A 25,388-nucleotide genomic window follows, 5' to 3' on the forward strand; every position below is an offset into this window, starting at 1 on the left:
CAATTTCGTGACGAAAATTATACGCATTTTTTAACTGCCTTGGAAACGTAGGGAAAATCTTCTTTATTCATACGAATCGTTGCAAAAGTTCTGTTTTTTTTAATTGTGTTTCTAGCAGTAAACGGAATTTCACAACGTTCCGAATAAATAAAAAAAGATGTTCCGTACGTTTCAAAGGCAGTTAAAAAATGTGTATAATTTTCGTCACGAAATTGATATCATAAATTTTGTGTTTCTAGTTCAGCTTTCGTCACTCGAAAATTTTACCTCAAAGACGTGTTTTATTTGATATCAATTATTTTGGGGTAGCATATTTAAAATCGACGAAAATACAAACAATAATCTAATTTTCCTAATAACCAATCGTGGTACAAAGCTCAATAAAAATATTAAAAATCGAAATGTTTTATTTTTCTTAAATAAATTGCTAAAAATATTATCTAAATCTAAATTATGTATTCAAATCGATGTGTCCATTGAAACATATAATTTTTCGAATACGGAATAAAGCGAAAAAGAATGATAATATCCCTTGTATTAAACATTTTATGAGAAATGAAAAAAACGTATCAACTTGGTACCAACTTTGGATACAATAAGCAACTGTATTCGTCTGATTGCCTCGTAGTTTAATTTTTGTTAAGATTTCTACCGGGTGTGGGGCGCACACCTGTGCTTTTTAAAGAAGTATTACATCTATCACGTGTACGGTGTTGCACTCGTGCTATTAAACTAATGATTTTTTCTCAAGTAGTTTTGCTCAGTGGAAATTTATACATTTTATGTAAGTAGTAGCGGCACATTGGGAGAACGAAATGCATTCATCCATACATATTTATGTACAACTGTAGGTAATATTGTATGCGTCTTCCCAGGTAGGTTAAGTGCGGGTGGTTAAATACTGTGTACATAACTACAATTAAAATGGTGGAAAATATTACAATTTCGGATTGTGACTGGAAAAAAACTTTAAAATACACACAAATTGTGCTTTCCAAGACATGTACTAAGTGCAGCCGCGCCACTGCATGCTTCAACTTGTCACTCGCGTGAAATTTCCCGATTTGAAGAGAATTTCGGTTTAAGTGGCAATCGGGGAATGGGTAATTAGACGAATATGTTAATTTTTAACCATTTTATCGTTTTTGGAGCGACATTTTTTCAATTTGAATCGTAATATCACTACAACAAGAGTTTTCCCAGATATAAGCAATATATACGGTGACCATCCGTTCTGTTTCTTGCAGGACCGTACTGTTTTCAAAGGTCGGTCGTGCGTAGTTTTTCAAAACTGAAAATGTACTGATTTATTTCACATGTCCTGCATTTGTCCCGCATTTTATTCGTTATTTTAAAATTATCGGACAATGGATGGATTTTTTCAAACAACTGTTTTTTTGTACTTTTCGTAGCTTTTCTTCAATATCTCATGAAAAAATCTCCAAATCAACGTAAGCAATAAAAATTATTAGTGCTACAGGCGACCATTTGCATTTTGTCGTCAAAGTCGAAAAAGTGAGATTTTCAATCAAATACGCAGTTTCATTTGATTATTTTTTTTTCATTATTTTAAAAATCCAATAAAGAAGATATATCATTACAGTAAACTTTGAGCCAAAGATAATGAAAATCGGATTAGAAATGTAGATGCTATGGAGCGCAATCTGCACAAATTATATATTTTTGTAAAGGGCACTTTCTAACTCGTCGTTTACGTCGATTCATGACGTCGATTTTTGACAAATAACTGCGAACAGTACAAAAAAAAAAACAAAAAAAGAAGGGTATTGTTTTCGTTTTGAACGCCTCAAAATTTGCCATAAAATAATCTTTTAAAGATTTTCACTTTTCGTGTAAGCTATTGTTTTACTATACTTTTATAAATATTCATGTAAAAAAGATTAATATCGATGAAGAAAACGTGATTCATTCTTAAAGTTTAAAATGTATTAAGAATTTAGAGTCATAAATACTCTTTTGATATTTTCATACTACGAAAATATATGTAGGCATATTTTTGGAAATTGTCGTTCATTTTGAATCCATATTTATGGTCACCGTAGCTATATACCAAATGAAAGCTAAGGTTCTGGGCTTGACTTGTGGAAACCTAGAATAAAATTGACTGACCAGTTTTTGAGAAAATGTCCGAAATCTCTATTTTCAGCAGCCCGATTTTTAGTTTTCAGGTGATAAAGTTATGACGTATTAATATTTTATGAACACAAAAGATAGCGTTAGATAGCCTGTTCGAAGACCCTTCTACTGATATTCACATCAACGACATGGACTGAGTAGTGCGGCCTCAGTGGTAGTTTAAAAAATTGCCTTTTTTCGAATTTCAGGCAGCAGCCACGCCCACAAAGGCATACGAATCAAGACATCCTGGAACAAAACCTTCTTATTTGTTTGTACTTTAATTCCTAAAAGTTTGAAGAAAATTAAATAAAGGTACGCACAGACGCCACATACATACCAAAGCATCTCGTAGTGGAGACACGAACCAAAACACATTTACCTCTATATCTATCCAACTAGTAGCTGGAACTTAATATATAAGATATCGTTTGAAAGATATTAGCCTATAGAATAACACTAAATATGCTGGGTGTACCCACATGCCCCCTTAAACCGGCAAAAGCAAAAAAACGTTTTTTGTTTCGCAACACTTTAGCCTAATTTTTAAGAATCAGGTTAATCATTTATGAAACTTGAATACATTTTCTGGACACACTCTGCAAGACCTTTCCAACGATATCTCAAACATGTAGATTGGACGTCTGGATAAAAACTTCCAAATCTCGCGTATATGTAAGCGAGTCATTTCAGCATGCTACTGTGGCTGCTTTCGTCACTCGCGCGCACTGCCGTGCGCTGTGATATGTCGCTTAGAATAGATTAACCCTGTGATTCAGTAATTCAGTCTCATCTCAAGTCACTAAATTTGAGATTAGCAATTAGCAAAAATAGTTTGTGACTTGAGGCGATTTGGGTATTCAGAAGGATAGAGTCACAAAAAGTTCACCAAAAATGTGTGGTGAAAGAAAACACAGACAATCAACTGACGGTGTTTATGTATGCCTTTTGCCCGCGCCGCTCAAAGAGTCGCAATGGCCGAGTGGTCAAAGCATTAGGCTGGCAGCCGCGAGGGTCCGGGTCCGGGTTTTTTTTATTTTTTTATTAGTCTTATTTTTTTTAACAATCTTTAGGTTGTAATGTTTTTAAAAAACAAAAAAAAGAAATTTTTTTTTTCAATACATTTGTATGATATTACAGCATTTTGGTTTATTTCCTAATGAAATCCTTGTTGAACAAATTTCCTCGCTCCAGTTTCGCGTTTTTTTAACAAAATGGAAAGAAATAAGTTTTTCCTCCATACTTCTATTTTTGTGACCGGCTCTTAGCCAGCTGACAAATTAGTGACTTATTTTTGAGACTAGAGACGTGAGACAGCGTACTGAATACCAAATAGTCTCAAAATCCAAGTTCACCACCAAAAGGCACTATTAGTGACTAGAGACCGCTTACTGAATGCCAGGGCTAATCTAGCCACAGCCACATTTTCGCAGATAAATAATTTGTCAGCTGCGGCTCGTGGTCCGTCGTTTCCAGTGTGTTCTGTAGTGCGATTCACTACGCTTTTTTAACACCACTTGTTATTGTTCATTGTTGTTCAGTCAGCCAAACGATAATTTTATCAATTTAGCTATTCAGTAAACGTTTCCCTAACAACATTCGTTAGAGCAAAATCAGCTGTTGTTGGTAACGATAACAAAGGCTGCTTATTTGACGACGTCTAGTTTGGTGTTGTTAAAAACACACAAAAAGTAAGTTCTTAAATTTTTTCGTATAGAAAAAAATGCACTGCATCGCTAGCAAAAAAAATATCAAAAATCAAAGGATTTTTCAGCAACATCAAACTTGCACTTTATTGTACTAAAATTTAATGGGCTACAAAACTGCATATTTCATTTTGTTTTATTATTCTGATAAAAAAGTTGAAGTTTTTACGAAAGTTTGTTGAATTTTGTTTAAATATTGCACAAGGTTTGAAACTAGAGTTTATACGGTTTTAGTTACAGAATACAGTATCAAAAAAAGTAATATAAATTAAATAGCAAAAAAAAAAATAGTTTGTTAAAACGGTTTTAGTTACAGAATACAGTATCAAAAAAAGTAATATAAATTAAATAGCAAAAAAAAAATAGTTTGTTAAAACTTGTCTGTATGTGTTCTGGTTATAATTAACCAATAGGGAGTAAAACAAATATAGAAACTGGAAGTTCAAAAGTGATAAGTTAAATTAATAAATAATTAATGTTTTCAATTTAATACGAGTACATCGTTTACTAAAAATGTATACATCATAAATGTATGCATATTTAAATATTTCTTTGTTAATCATCATGACCACGGTTGCCGTTTTGGCCGCCAGGTACCATTTTTGGTAAATTTTTGTCCAGTTTGGTACACAGGTACGTAACTGTACGTAACTGTAGGAGTTAACGTATTATTTTCCTTATTATTTAATTTTGGTTATTTTTTTTATAAAAATATAGATCATTCTTAAAAAAATGAATTCAAGTTGCCAAATTTGTGCAATATTAAAAAAAATTCAACAAACTTTCGTACAAATTTCGAGCTTTTCCAAAAAATAAATCATAGTTTTTAGCCATTTGAAACTTGTACACTATTCTATTTACTAGAAATCAATGGGCTACAAAACCGCATACTCAGAATCTAATTAAAAACTCGAAGTTTTTACGAAAATTTGTTGATTTTTTGGTTTTAATTGCATTAATTTTTAAGGCAGTGGCACTCGATTGGTCCATTTGTACAGATTGGTACATTTTTATATTTGGCTATTGGTACAAAACAAAAAAGGGAAATTTTTCTTTTTGTAGTCAAAAGATTCTAAAAGATTTTTTGGAAAAAATCCCCTCAGATGAAAACAGTTTAAGCTTAAAAAATCTACACTGCCGGAACAAAGTATTGGCACAGCAAATTTTTCACAATATATGCAACAATTTTCATTCTGATATTTTTCCGCTAATTTCGTATAAAAATATGGTTCATTCTACAACAAAAACCATAAAAATATATTACCTAAACTTTGTGCAAAACTCGCGAAAGTTCAGCAAATTTTCATGAAAATTTTAAACTTTTTAATCAGATTTTTTAGAATTTTTTTGAGTATGCAGATTTATAGCCCTATCAATTTTATTATAATAATGTTACAGTTTTAAGTAGCTAGGAATTACCGTTGATTTTTTGTAATTTTTTTTCACGCAGTCTCTTCCATACAAAAATTTTTTTTCGAAAATACATTATATGGAAAAAAAGCAAAACACCTTCAACAAAAAAAATCTCAAAAATCAACGCGATTTTTGACTAACTCCGATCTTGCATTTTTTACTAGAATTTAACGGGCTGCAAAACTGCATACTCATCTGATTAAAAAGTTGAAAATTTTGATGAAAATTTGCTGATTTTTCGCGAGTTTTGTACAAATTCTAGGAATTATATTTTTATGTTTTTTGTCGTTGAATGAACCATATTTTTATACAAAATTGGCGGAAAAAAATTAGAATAAAAATTGTTGCATATATCGCGAAAAAATTGCTGTGCCAATACTTTGTTTCGGCAGTGTACATACAAATATTAAAAAATTGTATCAACTTTTTTTAAAGATTTGTTTAAGAAAAACTGGAAAATCTGCTCCAAAACTTTACCGATATAGACTTATAAGGTATCACAGGTATCATTTTTTCACCCCTTTTGTTTCTTTGCAAAAAAAACTCATTCACGTCCCAATTTTTTTTATTCAATACCAACACATCTTAATTCAACATGGAATGACACTCGTTTATCTTACCTCCCTTTTTCATATTTTGAATGAGCTTATTCGCAAAGAAATTAAAAGGGTGAGAAAATACCTTACCAATGATTCCTCATAAGTCTAAATGGTAAGGTTTTGGCTGAGTTATTTAAGTTTTTTTCTTAAAACAGTCTTTGAAAAAAGTGCAAAAACAGCATCAAATATCTCATTATTATGATTCCATAGATCATTTTTTTTTTTTATATTTTTATGTAAACTTTTTAAGCTTAAACTACTCAGTCATCTGAGGTATCTTTTTCAAAAAATATTTAAAAAACTGGTTATTAATAAAATAACTAATTTTTTGGAGGTACTTTCAGATTGTAAATCTTAATATTTTTGCGAGATATTTTGGTGGAAGTCTTAAAATATAATACATAGATTTTATAATTCCAGTTTAAAAACAGTACCGCTTTTTTTTTTGTATGGGCAGTGATGCAGTCTACTGTACATAAGTTGGCTATGATTACTCGGCCGTCTATCATAGTAGCACAATGCCGCTAAGTACATTTTAAAATTTTCAGGCAATAGCCTCATGCGATTATCGATTATCGATATGTTGAAATAAAAGTGAAAAAAAAATTTTGCCAGAACCCTTTCTCGCTTCATTTTCTGACATTCGGCTGCTTTATAGTGAACTTTTAACGCATCGCGTATCGTATCGCATATCGTATCGCTCTAATGTGCACCGTGCCTAAGAGACCCAGAACTGAACCGCTAAGGCACAATTCACTACAAATACGTGGAATTGCTGGCGTATACCGATGACATTGACGTCATCGGCAATCTAAACCGCAAGTATGTTCTGCCTTTTCCAAGTTGGATAAGGAAGCAAGGCGAATGGATCGGGTGGTAAACGAGGACATCGCAAAGTATCTCCTCTCATCGGACAAAGCGTCTTGGCACCCAGGTCACTGTTGATAGTTATAATTTCGAGAAAGTAGAGAATTTCATTAACTTGGGAACCAGCATTAACACCGCTAATAATATCAGCATCGAAATCCAACGCAGAATTACTCTTGCTAACAAGTGCTACTTTGGCTACGCGTTGGCGACGGTACAGCTCTGGAAGTATTCAACTTGAAACTGGCTGATGGTAGCAGCGGAAGAGGGAGGCTCCCACTGCGATGGAAAGACCAAGTGGAGAAGGACTTGGCTTCACTTGACATTTCCAATTGGTGTCAGTTGGCACAGAAGAGAAACGACCGGCTTACTTACATCATATACGTACATATCAACAAGGGAAATCTGCTATTACCGCAATACATTGTCTTAACTTAAGGTGATTGAAAAGCCATTACTTTATAAGCAGATAGCCATTTACGGGTTCCTTGACATTCAAGCAAAATCCAAGGCCATGCCAAGAAGGTATTCCTAATGTAATAACTGCATGGAACACAAGCATGTTGAATCCAGAATTATAATATCAAAAAAAAAGAGGCGTTAGGCATGAGATCCTGGAAAAGCATAGGATTTTACGTATAAGCTACTCATCTTCGTGGTGGGCTACAATGAAGAAGATTGGAAGATTGGAGGCAGCCTTTAAACTGACTGAGGAATTTCGGAGATTAAGCTATCGCAAGAGGCGAAGCATTCAGTCCCATTTCATAGCTCTTAACAACTAGGCTTCCAGAGGCACTGACGTTTTGGGCTTCAATACAGTGAAAAAACCTGTCAAGGAGGCCAAAAGTGAAGCACCGATCTGTCTTTAGCTATTATAGGAGCCATGGGCGCCTACCCAACGAAAGCACTGTAATCATCACATACTATACTAATTGACAATGAGGCTTGCTGAAGCGATTTGTGTCTCAGCCGGGACTTTTAAGGGCTCTAGATAGTTTTAAAACCAATCTGTGAGGATGCCTCGTTAAACTCACAGACAAAATGCGATGGAAATCCTCCCAGTATCCATACAATATTATAATTTCTAAAGGGTAACTCATTTTCGTTGTTGGTGTTTCTGTAAAATATTTTAATAATTAAATCTATAGCTTAAACCTATTTTAGTACATTTTTGCATTTTGGTACACAAAAAAATAAGTGTCATGTATTTACCTAGCTTTGTTCTACAACCGTCCTTTTAGGTATATATGTATTATATTAAATTTGTACTAGACTTGTAACCACATTGTAAATTTGCACTGCTGCCACTCATTTAAAAGAGACAGAGATATAGCAGAGGAATTTTTTCCTGTTACTCTTTAACACTGGATCAAAATCTTTTAAAAAACTTCAAACTAGTGGAACTCAACAATTTAAAAGCAGTTGTGTTCCATTAAATTCTAATTTTACCTTTTTGTTGAATGAAATTAAATTACAAATCAACCTTTTTTAACGCATATGCAATGTGGGTTTCTTTTGTTTGGTAATGTGTTAAGTCATATTTATTGTAGATAGTTTTGAATAAAGTAACAAGTAATTTTTAAGCAAAAACAATACCGACATCAATTCTCATAAAAAGCTTAAGAGTACCGTTAATTTCTTCATGATCCAATGATCGGATCTAAACCAAATTAGTATGGGGCCACTTCCGAGGTACCAACTTTCCTTTAAAATTATAGCATTATAGAAATCGGTTAACGTGGTCTAAAGTTATGCGGTAACATACATAAAAAATATTATCCGACGAATTGATAACCTCCTCCTTTTTTGAAGTCGGTTAAAAAAAAAAGTATAATAAAAAGAATTTTACGTTTTCTTGGCTGAAATGACGATTTTATTGGGGCAAATAGACGATTTTTCAGTGAAAGATTTCGGCAACGCTACTTGTATGTGAAAGCCGAGTACCTCCCGGAGACTCCCGTGTGCATCACTGCACTAGCATAATAAAATAGTCTTGAAAATACATATGTGCATACAGTGATTATTTTTCAATATTAACAATCCTTTTCATGTTAAATGTTTTTTGTAAACTTTTTATTTACAGCTGCGAGTAAAATATAGCAACAAAATTCAAAATTATGTTGTTTGCTACTTATGTATGTGTATTTATTTATTTTTAATAATTTCCATTTTAAATATAGTTCCCTCTACTATATATCAACCGACACACCATAAATAAAAGTTGCAAAGCTTGCATTAAGTTCACAAAAATCAATCAAACTTAAAAAAAATGTTCACCAAGATTACGAACTTGAATGCTAATGTCGCTAAAAGTTTCCGTTGATTTTTTAGAATTTTTTTTTGGAGGGTATTGCACATTTTCTTCTATATAAAATGCTTGTGAACTTTGTGCTCATACGAGCGCCTTGGCATATGCAACGAATTTGTGCCCATTAGCGGAAGCACAGTTAGTGAATCGCACAATCGTTACTGCAAACAACAAAACTTTTTAGTTTACAACTCGGCAAGTCAGATCAGTGGCGTAGGCAGGATTTGGCAATGGGGGTCGATTGAAAAAAAATTTGTATCGATAACTTAAAGTTGTGACACACAATAGCTAGAGGCGTCGTCTGTGTGCATTCTTTCTTATTCTTATTTATGTTTGTGCCATTTTTACCGTTATATATTTTTTATCTACTTGTTTATTCCATGGGGTATTCATGCTTTATTTAAATTTAAAAAATTAAATTATTATACCATTTTAAAAATCTGAAAATTCACCTCGGGAAAATTTTGTATTCTCTTTTTGTCTTCGCCTTCTCGTTTTTGCCTTTGTAAGTTTTGAGAAAAGGTTTTGAATGAACCATTATATCACATTCCTAGGCAAGTTTTGAAAGAATATTTTCGATACAGAAACAGTGTCATGTTAATAAAGAAAGAGATTCTCTTAAATATCATAACTTTACGACACTCACATATTGACTAGATTTGATTATTTTTTAATTTTAATTACTTGTTTATAAAAATATAGTTTATTCCTTAACAAAAACTGTATGAAAATAAGTTTAATCTTTGAACAACATTAAAAAAAAAAATCTATAAATTTTCGTAAAAATTTCGAGCTTTCTATTTCAATTTTATCTTTAACATGGAAATGGGCACTACAGAGGATTCTGTGCGATGTCAGAATGGTGCTCAGCTAAGATCAGGAATCAGTGCTATGTGCTAAACTCTTTAATAGCGTAGTCATATGGAAATGGTTTTTGATCGTGGCTTGGAGGTCTGAAGGGGCTGGATCAAGGCGTCACGCGCACCGTACCGAGGATCGGCCAGGCTGGGGGCCCTAAAAAGACCAGTCGCGAACGGAGCCCTCTGGGAGGCGGCCACACCCAGGATGTAAGCAGGCCTTACCTGGGCATCGCGGATCTCTGCAGCCCGTGGGATCAATTATGAATAAAAACAGAAAACTACAACAACAAAAACAGCAATAACAACAAAAACAAATTATAAAGGGGCCGGTCCCCTTAAAGCGCCAGAAGGGTCTCGGCACACTAAAGGAGCTGACGCGATGCAGAGTACCTACACCCACCAGCCGTAGTGCGGTGACAATTAGCGGGAAACCAAGGCCAGTGGTGAAACCGGGCCTAGCTCTCGCAAAAACGAAGGAAAGCGGCGGTGGGGATGCTCAAAGGAGTCCACCCTGGGAAACTCCTGGCACCAGTGAATGCCAACCTGGCATGCAGATTGCAGCCGGGGATAAGGCTGAATCTGGGGCGCAGGCCCGGGCGGTCCTCCCGCGACACCCACGGCCTTCACGAGGCCTAACCAGAGGCCAGAACCAGCTGCAGCTGCAGGCAATAGACAGAGTAAGCTGGATGCTCGAATCCTGCGAAGGTTCACCACAACGCTTGACCTGTGTAGCAAGGTGAAAGAAGAGCATGTGAAGGAAATCCTCACAGAAATCGACTGGGCAAAGGCAGTCCTGCCCGACTACCGCAAGCCGGAGGAGAAGCAGCAGAAGGCGCCCTCCAGCAAACGCAATAGATCGGGGGAAAAATACGCCCAACTATGCAAAGAGGGTCAGAACGCAGGAGCCTTCTTTTGCTGAAGTAGGCAAGGAGCAGATCCTGCTCGGCGTCATAGATGAGAGCAATGAAGACAGCCTTACCCTGAGGCAGCAATGGAAGTGGGTTAAGGCCGCGATGGCCGACATTGCTATTAACATAACGTTGGAGAATCCGGGACCTCCGCCAACCTGCAAGGGAGCGGGGTGGTTCCAAAATAACATCCGCGTTATAGCATGCCAGGATGCTAGATCAGCGGAGATCTACAAGAAGACAGTCGCAGGTATTGGAGAAGTCTACCCTGGTGCGAAGCTCAGGGCGGTCGACTTCAAGGACCTACCGGTGCGACCGAGAGCGAGAGCATGGTTGCCTTGCCGGCAGCGGAACCAGAAAGGATCCTGCAAACCATAAGGCTCTATAACCCGGAGCTACCTACCGAAAATTGGGAGGTGGTAAAGATAAATGAAAGCGGTAAAGCGACGATGCAGGTTGTCCTGCTTCTAAATAAGGACTCCATAGAGTTGCTGGAGCAAAAGAGCGGGGTCATACGTTACGGCTGTGACATTACCAAAATTAAGGTCTACTGCAACGACGTAAAGGCAGCGAAGAACCTGATCGCGGAGGTAGAACCTGAAGAGGCCAACAGCGACGTGGAGATGGAGGAGGAATCCGAGCAGGGTGATCCGATGGACGACCTGACCGGGGGTTATGCCTCATCGATGTCTTCGCTGGGGGTCGGACGCATGCTTCGGCTTTACACGGAGGAGGAGTTGATCGAGATGTCGGAAGACGCGGTCGACTCCACCCTAATAGGCGACATGGGCGGTAACGGCCAAGATGGTGAAGGTACTACAGATTAACCTTCACCACTGTAAAGGAGCTTCAGCCGCACTGCTGCTCCATCTAACAGCTAAAGGGGCAGCCGACATCGTCCTAATCCAAGAACCTAGGGTGGTGGGACAAAACATTTGTGGGCTGAAAGCGCCGGGCTACAAACTGGTAAGTGGAGCCTCAACGGGGAAGCCAAGGACGTGCATATTGATAAGTATCACACTAAATTGTCTCTTTCTTCCATAATTTAGCGACGAGCACACAACAGCGGTCAGTCCAAGTGTAAACGGACGACCAATTAAGATGGCATCCATGTACCTAGCGCACGACAAGGAGGTGCCAACTATCTGCATTAAAGACCTAGTGGCCAGCAAGAGGGAGGCGCTATTTTTGGGAGGTAATGCGAATGCTCACCATCACACCTGGGTCAGCTCCGATGATAACGAACGGGGTGAGTCACTTTTAAATTTCATACTTAGCTCTAAGCTTGTTATTGCAAATAGGGGGAATGATACCACTTTTATTACAAAATCCCGAAGGGAAGTTCTGGACGTTACCCTTATCTCTGAGAATGCGGAATGTCTGGTCGGGAAGTGGAAGGTGCTCGAGGAGCACTCCTTTTCCGACCACAGATATATCCAATTCGAGGTAGTAGGGGGAACGCCCAAAGCTCCTCTAACTAGAAACTTGCGAAATGCAACTGGCATAGGTATCGGAAAGAGCTGGATAGGCTTTTGCCACAAGATAGAGAGCCGGCTACTCCAGAAAACCTAGAGGAGCTGGAATATCTTGTCGACCATTTTACGGGGGCCTGTAGTAAGGCAATAGACATTGCATGCCCCAAAAAGCAGCACCGGGGTAGGAAAAAGCCACCCTGGTGGAATGAAGAAAGCAGGATTTCACGCAAGAGCTGCAGGAAAACCTTCAATCAGGCTACTGCGTCTGGTAGTAAGGGACATTGGGAGACCTACAAGACAACGTTACGGGAGTACAAGAAGCTCCTAATAAGGTCGAAAAGAACCTTATTGAAAGACTTCTGCAACGGGGTGGAGTCTATCTCAGAGGCAGGCAGGCTCAGAAAGATACTCTCAGGTGCTGCCCAGAAAGCCCCAGGATACTTGCAAAGACCTGACGGCTCCTGGACTGAGACCGAGGAGAAATCACTGGATCTGATTCTCTGCACACACTTCCCGGGTGTCACGGATAGCATGCCGGTCCAGCCACATTTAACTGGAGATCTTTCGGTCACTGGAGGTTTCCTCACTAGGGAAAAGGTCATCTAGTCTATTGGGACATTTAAGCCCTATAAATCACCAGGTCCGGATGGCATTGCCCCATTCAGCTGCAGCAAACACTTCATCTAAGCTCAGCGTGGCTACTCGCTATAATTAAGGGAGTATTAGCTCTTAACCATATCCCTAGAAAGGGGAGGGAATCAAGAGTGGTGTTCATCCCCAAGGCAGGGAAGGTGTCTCACAAAAACCCAAAGGATTTCAGGCCCATCACCTTGTCGTCATTTCAATTGAAGGTTTTGGAGAGACTGGTGGAGGTCCGTATCAGAGAGTCGGTTGGTGACGGACTCTCTACCACACAACATGCTTATACGAAAGGTAGATTTACAGAAACGGCGCTACATGAAATAGTGTCGCATATAGAGAGATCACTAGAAATCAAAGAATATACTCTAGCAGCCTTCCTGGATTTAGAGGGCGCCTTTAACAATATCATGCAGGGCGCGATAACGGCAGCACTGACGGGCCTGGGCATCGCTCGTAAACGAAGTGCTGAGATGCAGGGTGGCTCGGGCGGAGCTGGCGGGGGTGTCGTGTACCAGGATCGTAGAGAAGGGCACCCCGCAAGGGCGAGTCCTATCCCCTCTATTATGGGTCGCAGCGGTAAACTCACTGCTGTGTGGCATGGAGGGGGGTGGCTGTAAGGTTATTGCATATGCGGATGATCTTGCACTAACAGTAAGTGGGAAATTTCCACAGAATCTATGTGACATTATGCAGGTAAAACTGAAGGAAGTCGAGAGTTGGACAAAAAATAACGGGTTAGGGGTAAACCCAAGCACGACAGAACTTGTACTGTTCACAAGAAGGTACAAAATCCCCCCATTGATAAAACCAAGGCTGGTACAGACCACACTAAAATTAAGCGAATCTGCTAAATACCTGGGGATAGTCCTGGATAAAAATTAAGCTGGATTCAAAACACCGAAGAGCGGGTGCGGTAGGCCACGGTTGCCCTATACAGCTGCAGGATAGCAATCGGCCAAAAATGGGGTTTAACCCCGAAGCTAGTGCACTGGATATACACCGTCGTGTAGAGGCCCATACTTATGTACGGGGTAGTGGTGTGGTGGCCAGTGCTGGAGAAGAAAGTAAACAGTATTAAATTACAAAAAGTGGAGAGAACGGCCCTGATCTGCATTAGTGGTGCTCTCCGCACAACACCTAATATGGAAATGAATGCGATCCTTAACATCATACCCATAGATATTATGGGACGACAATATGCTGCGTTTGCAGCCCTAAGACTACAAGGGCTTAAAAGCTGGAAAGCGGCTCGTTGTCGTCACACTACAATTCTGAGAAACCGACAACTACCGAGTACAACGGACTATTGTGAACCAAGGCTCACTTTCAGTAAAGGTTATAGCGTAACGCTACCTAGTAGAGAATCATGGCTCGAAGGAGTTCCGGGGTCTAGAGATGCCATAAGATTCTACACGGACGGCTCCAAACTAGAAAACAGGGTAGGGAGAGGCGTCTACTCGGAGAAACTGGGAATAAAAAGATCATTCCGACTACCTGACCACTGTAGTGTCTTTCAAGCCGAACTGGCAGCCATACAAGAAGCCGTTGAAAGCCTAAAACTAACTGTTATCGCCACTACGGAAATATATATATACTCAGACAGTCAGGCGGCCCTTATGGCGCTTGACTCTGTCACTATAAATTCGGAAACAGTTGCCAACTGCCGCAAATCACTTAACGTGATGTCGGAGCAGTTCGCTTTGCACCTGGTATGGGTACCGGGGCACAGTGGCATACCAGGAAATGAGAAGGCAGACGAGCTTGCCAAGGGCGGGTACTTCCTCTCCACTTTCACCAGCCTGGAAGAGGATGGGTATGCCACTCGCTTTCTGCAAGCTCTTACTAAGGGAGAACTTCCTTGAAGAAGCGGCCTCCAGATGGGAGCGCACTGAAAACTGTAATACAACGAAGCTTACATGGCCAAAATGGGATGTACGGAAATCGAGGGAAATTCTCACTCTCAATATAGGCGATATGTCACTGGCCATTGGTCTGTTCACAGGACATATCCTGATACGAAGGCATGCAGAGCGCCTCGGGGTTAATCACAACGACTACTGCAGGAGCTGCCACGACGAAGAAGAGCCTGAATCAATAAAGCACTTACTCTGCGATTGCCCAGCACTAGGCAGGAAAAATCAGAAATTCCTAGGTATAGGTCTTCTAGACGATCTAAGCGCGACTGCTAAGTTTGGAATACGGCAGTTGCTAAGGTTCCCAGACTCCACGAACTGGTTTAAGGAGTAGGGGTTTTTGGATCCATGTGGTATCACAATGGGCCCTGATCGGGCGTAAGTGTGCTGGCGCCCTCTGGGCCTAGCAGCCACTTCAACCTAACCTATCCTAACATATGTATGTACATATAATGTGTTGTAATCGACTGGTAATAATAATAAAAGCTAAGATCTATCTTCACAAATCAGTGCCGTATCAGTTCAGTATCATTGCCAATCATCATCGATCAGTGATACCAATTCACACACATTCGTAGTATATCGCCCGGTACTTTCAGTAAAATGAAGTTTATTGAAACCAAGATGACTTATTTTACTAATGATCAATTGGCAATTATTGCCAAATTATATAATTCTGGATAATTCCGTACCCACTCGATTAATTTGCCCTCCATATCAAACAAAACTTGCAATAGAATACCGTCAGCTCGTCAGTGAAATACACAAACAAATCTTTGCCGAATTAACTTCGCTCTAAAAAATTTTTGTTTAAATTTAAGCATATTAAAAAAGGTAACCAGTTTCCTCTCTTAATAGTTGCGTTCCAGATGCTTCACGATTTGCAAGTTTTTACAGGAAGTCGGTCCAGGTGACTACCTTCCATTAGGTTTATTAATGGAGAAAACAGCTGTTCCTGCAAATCGTGAATATCGTGAAGCATCTGGAACGCAACTAATGTATGCAAATTTGCATACCATGTTAATCAATTTAAATACTGCTTTTTAACTTTTACTTACCATATGTGTGGCGTAGAACAAATTTGAAATTTCTTTGTTGAATTCTAAACACTTAAGGCCAAATTCACAGTGCCTAGTTAACTCGGAATCGGCAGTTAACTACAGATTTTTAATAAAGCACTGTGAATTTGGCCCTTTGGGCTGTTAATTTAACCATTTTAAAATATAGTTACATCATTAGTTAAACTTAACTACAAAAATTTCTGTAGAATTTTCTTAGTGTTCACAATTACACAGTTTACACATAAAATGTTTAGAATTTGTTCTAAAAGTTTTTTGTTTAAATTAACGCATATTAAGAGAGGTTGCGAGTTTCCTCTCCTAATGTGTGCAAATTTAGACACCGTGTTAATAAAATTAAAAACTGCCTGTTTACTTTTACATAACAAATTTGTCGCATAGAGCAAAATTACACATTAAATGTACTTAATTTTTTATTTTTTAAAGGACCGTATATTTGCGTTAAAAACCTTTGCAATTATGAACATTTCGTGTGTGTATTTTAAACATCTCATGTTCAAAAATCCAGTCTTGAGCATCTTATGCGTATACTTACCCAGTTTTTGTTTGAAGATAAACTTTTCAGTAGCAGTTTTACATGCATGTCCGGCATTGTGCCGGACGGTCTGAACAACTCTATTTGGGAATGGGGCAACGATATTATATTTTTCACCGACACTAATAGGTACGGCACTGATGTCTGTAGATAATTTTATTGTAAAAATCACCTACATATATAATTTATTTGAGGTCGATAAATAAAGGCAGATCTAATTCCGATTGCAGGCATCGTTTCTATTTGCGCCGCTGCTACTATTATCCGATTACGGGTCGTTTGTTTTGACAAATTTCTTTTAGCTTTAGGCATTTTTAAACACTTCGCACTATTCTGTTATTTCAAAGATTTTTTTTATATTTAGTAACGAAATTCCACTTTGTATAAGCCAAAAAACCTTAGCCTTTAACGCAATTGCTAATTGATCACATTCGCGAAAACAATGTGCCGAATTCCCATGGTGCCCAACAAATAGACATACATAAATATGTACTGTTGTGCATGCCACTTCAGCGTTGGAAAAACGGAATTCGGCTAGACAGAGGGAGGATTCCCATAAAAACCAGGGCTAAATTACTTTACCATATCCATTTTTATTTGAACATAGTTATGTACATATGTATGCATGTATTAAGTCTAAGAGCCTGATTATGGCAACTTAATTCAACTTAACGGAACGTAGAACTTAGATAATCAAAATGAAACAGATTTCGACGTGGCATTAAGTTAGGTTAAGTTTCGGCTGTTCAGTTATAAGCAGAGATGGGCATTAGCCAAGCATTAGCTAAAAGTGAGAATGTGTTAGTGTGCCTAATTTATTTTGCATGCTGTCGCGTTCTCATCGTTCGCTCTTGCTTTCATACGTACACAGGATGATTACGCTCTTTGAGCGTGTGCTCGTTCTCTGCGCATGCCTGATTATAAGCAACGCTCATTTAACAGAATTTTTAAGAGAGAGCCGTAAGTTACGTTAAGTTGCCACAATCAGACCATAACTCAATTGATTGAATTTTGATCTGTTTGTTTCATTGGCATGAAGCGAAACACACATTTATTTGCTGTTATTTATTCTGTATGCTACTACAGCGATGTAAAATAAGGTTTCTGCTGCGCAGCGCCAACTGCTTTTTTAATGAACTTCAAATTTATGAAATAAAGGAAAAGCTGAAGATCAATGTATGTATGTATGCCACACCAAGAAGCCTACAGTGAGCATGAGCCGATATCGCAGCAAGCAGCATTTGGAAGTAAAAAAAAAAACAAAAACAGTTGCCAAACGAAATACACGATGTATAGTGTTTGTTTGTTTGAACGCAGCGCTACTTGTGCATACATACATACATGAATTTCGCTTTGGGCGCAGCGCTGCTTCTACATAAGTTTCGCTCTGCGATTGCCTGAAGCTGGCAAAGGTTCTTTTTTTATTTTTGCGCTGTGCTAGCTGTGTATAAAGAAGAGAAGAGAATAGAGAGAAATATGTATGTGGTTTGTTGATGCTCTCTAAACACAAACGCGTGAAAGGCAAACGGTCTAGCAATGCGTGGTATTGTTGATCAACTTAATACTTTAATTAAACATACTTATTATTAAAATTTCATTTTAAAAATACCACTGTTTTCTACTGTGGTTGAAATATGTCATTTTAAAACTTGAATCATGGAAATCGACCCAGTACATCGGCTGTTTTGCTCTCACGCTCTTTTGGGTTTGAATTTTATATATGGTATAGATATAGGTAATTAAAATTAAATAATTTTAAGATAAATGCCCAATCTTGTTAATATCTGCGTGTCGTAAGGTTTTGATAAGCACTTGAAATACTATTAAAATGTAAAGTTTTAGTACTGAATTCAAAGAAGGTGTATATTTTATCCGTTCATAATAACTTAAAAAATTTGTATAAGAAGTGTACCTTAAAATATGTGCATATACACCTACATATGTTAAAAGCGTAAAATAAGTAAATGTACCTGCATAAACTTTCCCATGAATACCATCAAATCGTTGGTCTTGAACCTGTTATTTTTTTAATTTTTCTTCTGTTAAAGTTTGCTTTTATTTAATTTTTCATTAAAACATAAAAGAATTTATGATTAATTAATTTGTCAGAAACTATAAGTCCTATCGGAAAGTGATGTATATATGGTTTATTAATTATGGAATTTTATTAGCTTTCATTTGCCGTATTTTATATTAAGATTGCTAAATTGGTTCGTAAGATATACTGGATTAAGTGGAACCAATTTTCGTTTTAAGCTGAATAACGGTAAATTGAAAATATCTCGAAAACTTATCCATAGAATAAAAAATTAAATAGATTTTCGGAATCAGCGAGCAATTCTATATAGGAATTGGATAGTGGCGACCAGTGAACAGATTCTCGTACTACAAAAAACAAGAGACAATTTTTGTAAAAAATAAATAAATTTTCACCTAAGAACGAAGAAAAAATCTGATACGGCTGTGTAAAATGACGTCAAGCAATACCACCAGAACTGGGGAAAGGCCTTTCCAAGCCATTTGCTACCAAACGGGGTTTCAGACATCACCCTGTCTGTCCGTTTCATGTGATTTTATTTATTTATTTAATTCTTACAGCTTAATTAAGCCTAGCTTAAACTTATATGCATATACATATTTATGTAAATTTAGGATCTATAATTTAAAGCCTCGACAAAATATAAAGTATAGGCCATTTATATGGACACCAACTGCAGTGAAAAACAATGAGGCATACTTCCAAAACAAATCATTAAAATGATTGCACTATTTGGCTGCGGTTGAGCCACCGCGTACGCATGCAAAGTGCGAAACAAGCATCTAAACACCGATTCACAGATTTGATCTAGTGATACGTTTTGTGATTAGCCTCGGCTGCTTTTCGGAAGCGTGCGGAAGAGTATATGTTGGCGTAATGCAACAGTATACTTGGTGCGTATGCATTGCGATTGAAAGTCTGGAAGATTGCCCATGCCTCACTAAATAGGAACGATCCTACAATAATTATACAAGTTTTGTTTAAATTCATTCATATTGCTTGATTTAACATCATTTGGTAATTCATTAAAGCATCTTTATCCTTTATAATACAAGTTACATTTATCTTCTTCCGTTTTATAAGCAGGTAGATTGAAATCATTTTTGTTTCGCGTATTTTTGGAGTGTACATTATTGACATACTTTATGTTGCTTTTTAAATAATCAGGCAAGTTGCCATCTACAATTTTCCTAATAAATTTCATTGTGTAGTAAAAAAGTTCTTGTTTAAAACTCAGCCAATTTAATTCAGCCAACATGTCTCTGATAGGTGTGTCATAACGTTTTCTAAGAATGAATCGCATGGCTCTGCTCTGTTGCTTTTGCAGTTTATAAATTTGACTATCTCTCATTATGAAAAAAATAGTTGGACAATAAATAAAATGAGGTTCGATTATAGATCTATATACCATCGTCTTATACCTTCTACTCAAGTATATGCAGGTTCTCTGCGTAAAGTATAATTTGTTTGCGATCTTGCCTACAGTATAATCAATGTGTTCGTTAAAGACTAGTTTATCATCGATCTTTATTCCTAGGTATTTGAATGTATTAACTTTTTCCAGTGCTTCGTTGTTTATATTTAGAGTTAGCAACTCACTGTTCTCAAAATTTCGCCTTGATATAACCATAAACTTAGTTTTATTGACATTCAATTTAAGTCTGTTCAAACATAACCAATCGTATACTTTATTTCAGTCATCTTGCAATTTAGAGCTAATTCAGCTATATTTTCTCCACTTAATAATAACTTAATATCGCAATACTTTATGAAATTAATAATGTCATTAATATATATATTGAAAAAAAAATTGGAGCTAGCACAGATCCTTGAGGCAGTCCGACAGATACACTTCTTTTATCGGATATTGATGATCCAATCACAGTTCTTTGATATCGATTCTTAATGAAGTTTTCAAACCACTTTAGTTCGATACCATTTACGCCTATATTGAATAGCTTTTTTTGTAATAGTTTATGGTCGATCGTCTCAAAGGCACGTTTTAAGTCTAAGAATACAGCTATTATATGTTTATTCCTGCTCAGGTCTTCTTTCCAGTTAGCAATGACCAGGTTCAAAGCGCTGTCACAGGAATGCCTTTTACGGAAACCTGATTGTTGTGGTATAATAATCTTATTATTTTCCAAATATTGTACAAGTTGATTTTTAACCACTGTTTCAAGTATCTTTCATCACAGGGCAATGTGTTTATAGGTCTAATCTCATCAGCTTTAATAGTCACCCCTATTCCAAATAAATGGCGAAAAATGAATTCGCCCGGAATTCATTTTCCAACTGGAACGGAATATCGTATCATGAACTCCGGGCGAAAATTGTTTCACTTCGAAACATATGTTACAATTCGAACATCAACAGCTGTTCTTACAAAAGCTGATATTTGCCAACAGTACGCATAATTATACTATAAATAAGTTTTGAGAGTTTTTATTAATATTGGAGTTATATTAAACAAAAATGTTTCGCATAGCTTTACGCTCACTAATTGAAGAAAATAGAGAAGTGGAAAATGGTCTTATTAATCTAAAGATATTGTTTATAGGTTTGTGCAGCACTATAGGGTAAATAAATCCGTATTTATTTATCTGTTAGATGAGCTAAAGTTGGCATTGCCAAAAGGCAGAAAAGCGGCGTGCTCGAGGTTTTCTGCTGAAGGAGGGTACCAAAAAGGAATTGCTCGGGATAGAGAAATTTCATTGGGACAGTCTTCTTTCAGCAAGGTGTTGGCAGAGGTATTGGACGCACTTCAACGTAAATTGTGTCCAAAATGGACAAAATGGCCTACACGTGAGGAGAGAAGAGAAATTTCTCAACATTTTTATACGAAGTACAGGATACCCGGGGTCATTGGATGTGTTGACGGGACACATGTTGGCATTATTGCTCCAGAACAAAATAAGCATTTATATTATAACCGAAAAGGATTTTACAGTTTAAACGTCATGATCGTAAGTTTTGATTTTGTTTTACTTACATATATGCATTTTAATCTTATTAATTTAAACTTTTATTTTAAGGTATGCGACGATGAACAAAGAATTCGATGCATAGATGCCAAGCATCCCGGATAATGTCACGACTCGAGAATTTGGGCAACAAGCCAATGCAGAGAAGTGTTGCAAAGAGAAATTTCTGGCAGTCATTCGAATATGTGGCTTTTAGGGGATGCTGGGTATCCACTAGAGCCTTGCCTGATGACACCCTTCAGGAGCCCTCAACTGGGCTCTACTCAGCAAAATTTTAGCGATGTGCACGCAAGATGTCGAAATATAGTGGAGAGGACTATCGGCGTACTTAAAAATCGTTGGAGGTGTTTTTGATAGCAGCTAGACAACTATTGCCCAAAGAAAGCAGTTAAAATAACGAATGTTTGCATCGCATACAAAAGCATTTACGAGGTAACTTCCGTCGATGAACATACAACCAATGAGCAGCAAGCTGAAGAAGAACCTGCAGAAAATTTTGTAATTTTGGATACTGCCCAACGCATCCGCTCAAATATTTGTAACAATTTATAAATTTAATTATTTACCATATCTCAGACCTCCTGCCTCAATGCTTGCCGAAGTCAAATTTGGTTATGACCGGTCAAGCAGTTAACACGTCGTTGGTACACTCACAGCAACGTTTTGATCAATTTGGCTTTTTTTCTTTTGTTTATTTTATGTTTATTATTTTTTCATAAAAATATAGCTCATTATATAACAATCACCATATAAATACACATTTTCGATACACTCACAGCAACGTTTGGATCAATTTTGGCTTTTTTTCTTTTGTTTATTTCATGCTTATTATTTTTTCATAAAAAAATAGCTCATTATATAACAACCACCATATAAATACACATTTTGAGCATTGTGCAAAAATTATAAAAAATCTGCAAAGTTGCATCTAAACTTTCAACTTTTTGAGATTTTTCAGAAAAAGAGTATTAAAAACCATGTCATTTTTTAGCAACTTAAAACTTGCACTTTATTAAACAATAATTTAATGGGCTATTAAACTGCATCCTCCCAAAAAGTTAAAAGTTTAGATGCAACTTTGCAGATTTTTATAATTTTTGCACAACGCTCGAAATGTGTATTTATATGGTGGTTGTTATATAATGAGCTATATTTTTATGAAAAAATAATAAGCATAAAATCAAGGCACATTAAACAGGTAGTATCAGTAGAGCAAAAACAACATTTGCGTGTATTTTGTTGTTGCTTCTGGTATCGAAAGTGTCAAAAACTGTACTGAATTTTTTCTTCCAAATCAAAGCGTGCCATGTGAAATACAAAAAATTATAAAAAATAAAAAATTGAAATTGTAAAAAATAAAAATTGATGCAACTTTCTTTCCTAGTAAATTTGTTTGCTTCTCGAAGCATTGATCCATCCTTTACAAGGGCCAGTAATCAGCGGTTGTGCTGTTGAGTTGGGCGAACGTTCTAAAAGCTGCTATTCAATCGCTTGTTTTGTATGGAAAAAGGTTTCACATGCAAATGGATTTTAAAAATTCAGAATTTTTGTGAGAAAAAATTAAAAATATTTGACATTTTCGAGACCAAATAATTTGAAAATAAATCAAATCAGCTGCTCTACTGATACTACCTGTTCAATGTACCTTGCATGAAATAAACAAAAGAAAAAAAGCCAAAATTTATCCAAACGCTGCTGTGAGTGTATCGAAAATGTGTATTTATATGGTGATTGACAAGGAAAGTATATGTAAGAATGTAATTAATGTTTGATATATTCAATAAAACAACTATACGCCAATTAACTTTTTTTTTATTTTTTGTTGGCAAAAACAAGCTTATCGTTCAGGAGGGGTGTGCGATGTCGCTGATGTCGTGAGGTGAGATGTGAGTCGCGCGACAAAACTTCGAATATTTTCAAACTCAAATAAGATCCCAAAGATTTTTTTTCACGATTTGGATACAATTTACATAAGAAGCATAAAAAAGTAAAAATATTGTTTTTAAGCAATTGAGAACATTTACAAAAACAACTTGTTTTTAACAACTGTTAAAAAAAAAAAATATTATATTATATTATATTATATATTATATTATTATAAAATAATATTTGCCGGCATTGAACATTTTATTTTCTCAAAGTTCATTAACTTCTCAGCAAACCCTGAAAGTTTCAAGTCATTTGATTTAATAGTTTTTTGTGTAATTAATGTAAAAAGAAAAATTAACTATATTTTTTAGTTGCAAATAAAATAAAAATAAAAAATGTTTTCCAAAAACGACTCCATAAACCCTTTAGAGGATGTTTAAGACTACCTATTTCAATTCATATGAAAGATTTTTGCGTCATTGTAAAAAATCGAGTGACCACTTGGCGAATTTCCACTCTATATAAGGTTCACAAAAATTCAAACAATTTTAATAAATATTTAAAAATCGTAACTTTTATTTGATAAGCTAGAGGCCCAGAGAAAACATAAACCACAGGTTTTAGTTCAATAATTTTTACTGTCGATATTTCGACCTCAATCTGTCGTAGTATCAGTCGACCGGGCACAACGAAGAGTTCCTGAAGATGACCTCAGATTGAGGTCGAAATATCGACAGTAAAAATTATTGAACTAAAACCTGTGGTTTATGTTTTCTCTGGGCCTCGAGCTTATCAAATAAAAATTATATTTAAGAATCTTTATTCAAAATTTCTTGAAAATTTTCGAGTACGCAGTTTTGTAGCTTGATCAATTTTAGTGAAACAAAGTGCAAGTTTCAAGTCGCTAGAAATTACCGATGATTTTTTTGAATTTTTTTTTTGAGGTGGGTGTTGCGGATTTTCTTCCGTATAAAAATAGATTTTGCTATGGAAAAAAATTCTAAAAAATCAACAGTAATTTCTAGCGACTTACACTTGCACTTTGTTTCACTCAAATTGAACAGGCTACAAAACTGCGTACTCGAAAATTTTCTAGAAATTCTGAATAAAGATTTTTAAATGTTTATTAAAATTGTTTGAATTTTTGTGAACTTTATATAAAGTCTGAAACTTTGATTTGTTTGATTTCAGTTATAGAATGAACTATGTATATTTTCATAAATAATTAATGAAACAAATTTTGCATGAATTTTGTGAATTTCATATTACAATAAGATGTACACTTACATTTGACACCGACGGTATACGCACATTATTATTTAGAATTTTTCCAATTTCATTTCTTCTATTTTTACCATTGCGGCATTATGTCGCTTCTGCTCTGCTAATGCTTGATGTTTTAAATCATAACTGGACTTTTTTATTTTCAATTCTTCCTTTTTCAAATCGTTTGCACGTTCAAGTGCATGATATGTTCTCTTAAACATCATTAGTTCTTCTTTATTATGCTGCTTTATTTCAACAACAGCCTCTGAAATTGTAGCACACAATTTTTCTTGATTTTCCAGCTCTTTTTCGACTGATTCATCGACGAATTTAGGTTTTTTGCGTTTAGGGCAAGATGATGATAACGTACTTTCAACACCTACAGAGGCGGAACGTTCGTTTGCTTCTGCTGACGATGACTGAATGCTGTCATTTAAATTTTGAGTTTCGTTCACATTGAATTCACTGATTGAAAATCCGAAAGCGGATCCATCCTCAACGCCCTCGACCGCCTCATTTCCACCAATCAACTGAAAAATAGCTTCCTCAGTAGGAGACAAAGGCACCGTCTGGTTAGGTCCACCACCTGTGGCTCTACTTTGCTGAAGATTCTGTGCGCATTTTTTTCTAACGTAGCGCTTTTGGTCATTCCACACCTGATTTGAGTTTGCAAAAGTTTGCATTAATTTAGAGCCAGTTTTGCAGTACACGGCTGTAGTTTAAACTTAGTTTAAAAGCTCGAGCTAGCTGGTTTAAACTAAAATTATCCAATCAAATGTCAGACAGCTTT

General features: G+C 36.5%; 1 protein-coding gene across 2 annotated transcripts in view; it reads right to left on the reverse strand.

Moving 5' to 3' along the window:
- Positions 1–25,388, reverse strand: part of LOC118738644 (1,2-dihydroxy-3-keto-5-methylthiopentene dioxygenase) — a 176,405-nt gene that overhangs the window by 29,409 nt on the left and 121,608 nt on the right. The gene's annotated exons all lie outside the window — the stretch shown is intronic.

Source organism: Rhagoletis pomonella, unplaced genomic scaffold (assembly GCF_013731165.1).
Source record: "Rhagoletis pomonella isolate Grant_MI unplaced genomic scaffold, Rhpom_1.0 Rhpom_scaffold_00005, whole genome shotgun sequence".
Classification (NCBI taxonomy): domain Eukaryota; kingdom Metazoa; phylum Arthropoda; class Insecta; order Diptera; family Tephritidae; genus Rhagoletis; species Rhagoletis pomonella.